Source organism: Mandrillus leucophaeus, unplaced genomic scaffold (genome assembly GCF_000951045.1).
Source record: "Mandrillus leucophaeus isolate KB7577 unplaced genomic scaffold, Mleu.le_1.0 Scaffold1044, whole genome shotgun sequence".
Taxonomy (NCBI): Eukaryota; Metazoa; Chordata; class Mammalia; order Primates; family Cercopithecidae; genus Mandrillus; species Mandrillus leucophaeus.
In genome coordinates, this window is record NW_012098588.1 from 133,990 (window position 1) to 136,103 (window position 2,114).

General features: G+C 38.5%; 1 pseudogene; it reads left to right on the top strand.

Annotated features, from left to right (window-relative positions):
- Positions 1-112: 112 nt before the first annotated feature.
- LOC105540032 lies at positions 113-1,532 on the top strand (annotated as a pseudogene).
- The last annotated feature ends 582 nt before the right edge of the window (positions 1,533-2,114 follow it).

Here is a 2,114-nt window from a genome sequence, read left to right on the forward strand (position 1 = left end):
TGGCCTCCACCGAGACCACAGCGGAGGAAGAAAGATCAGCTGTAGAGTTGCGCCAAAGAAAAAAGCCAAAGTCTTCAGAAAATAAGGAATCTGCTAAAGAAGAGAAAAATCAATGACATTGCAATTCCTGAAAGAGCTCCAAAACGAGCTTGAACGGGGAATCATGTTTCAGAGTGACAGTGCCATTTATTAGACCTATCGTAAAGATATGGTAAAGGCACCTTCATTTGAAAGAGGTGTTTATGAACTGGCACACAATAACCGAACTGTATCTCTGAAGATTCTAAATGCAGTGCAGCAAATGTCTCTATATCCGGAACTTATTGCCAGGGTTTTATGTCAAACCACTGGTAGCAACGAGATTATTGAGCCAGTGTATTTCTATATTGGTGCTGTTTTTGGATTGCAAAGAATATGTGTTACTGCATTATTTGTTACAAGTTGGCTTATGAGTGGAACATGGCTAGCAGGAGTGCTTACTGTTGCATGCCTCATCTTAAGAGGGTAGTAGATACAACAAGAGTGGAATACTCCATTCCTTGAAGAGAAAACTGGGCACTACCATATTTTTGCATGCCAAGTTGTGCCCTTACAGGCTATTTGAAAAAGCAACTGAAATACTTATGGAGAGAGGTTTTACTACTTGTTGATAAGTGCTTCAACTTACATATTTATGATGATGTGGGGTATGGCCGCTATCTCCTGTTTCTTCAAGCAGTCTCTGTATTCCTGCTCGGTATCTTGCCGCTGGAGCAAAGTGACAAGGTTTATGAAGTTTATGAAATCTACATATTTTCTCTCTTTCTGGAATTTTTACTGCAGTTTGGGAATCCAGCTGTGTTGGTATTTCCTTTGTTAAGTTTACTAGCAGCCTTAATGCTTGCTAAGTGCCTTCAGCTGAATGTGAAGAAAGAAACTTTTGTAGCTAAAACAATGAAAGTGATTAATTTTTACTTGGTGTGTCCTCTGACAGTGACATTGAATATTATAATGAAGATGTTTGTCCAGCACAAAGAACATGAGCACATGCTCAAATTCCTTGAAGCGAAATTTGGACTAAATATGACTAAGAATTTTACAGTGATTTGGCTCCTCTGTCAAGAATCCCTGTAGGCACCTTCTCAAGACATTTTTTTAAAATTTTTACTTTTTGCAATTGACACTCTTCTTTATTACCTTTCTATATCCCAGTGTTAATTATTTGTTTTCTTTCTATACTGCAAGTTATTTTTAGGAGAATTAATACTAAGTTTCTGACAGAAATTGTTATTCTTGACGATGGATGAAGTGGAGAAAGGCCAGAAATAATTTATCATCTAATTCATACTATTGTATTGGGTTCTCTTGTGATGGTTATAGAAGGCTTGAAGTACATCTGGATTCCTTACATGTGCGTGTTAGCAGCATTTGGTGTATGTTTTCCTTAACTTTGTATGACACTTTTCAAGTGGCTTCAATTAAGAACCATACACGCAATATTGTTGGTGGTTTGCAAAGAAGGTGACACGCTAACCTACTCAAAATATGGGTGATTTTGTCATGAGGTCAAAATTAACTTTCTCCATATGTGAATTACTTCACTAGAGTTTACTGGATCAGATCCTACTTTGTATATAAAATCAACCCTGTGATATCCTTCCAATTTTGAAAAAATAACAGAGCCTTCATTTCAAAGACTACCCAAAGTAAAATGCAATTTTCTTCCACCTACTCAGTGTCTTTTGCAGATTGGAGTATGGACATTTGAAATAGTGCTACTTCTTTCCCCCTCCTGCTCTTAACTGGATCCAGAGTTCTGTGGGAAATAGAAGATCAAGCAGTACTGTCCTTTGAAAAAATGTGATATCTACCATTCTGCAATATTCCAAACAGGTGTCTTCCTTCCTACTGAGAGGTGAAGCCAGCTGGACTTCCTGGGTGGAGTGGGAACTTGGAGAACTTTTCTGCATAGCTAGAGGATTGTAAACACACCAATCAGTGCTCTGTAAAAACGCACCAATCAGCACTCTGTGTCTAGCTAAAGGATTGTAAATGCACCAATCAGCACTCTGTAAAATGGACCAATCAGCAGGACATGGGCAGGGACAAATAAGGGAATAAAAGCTGGCCACCCC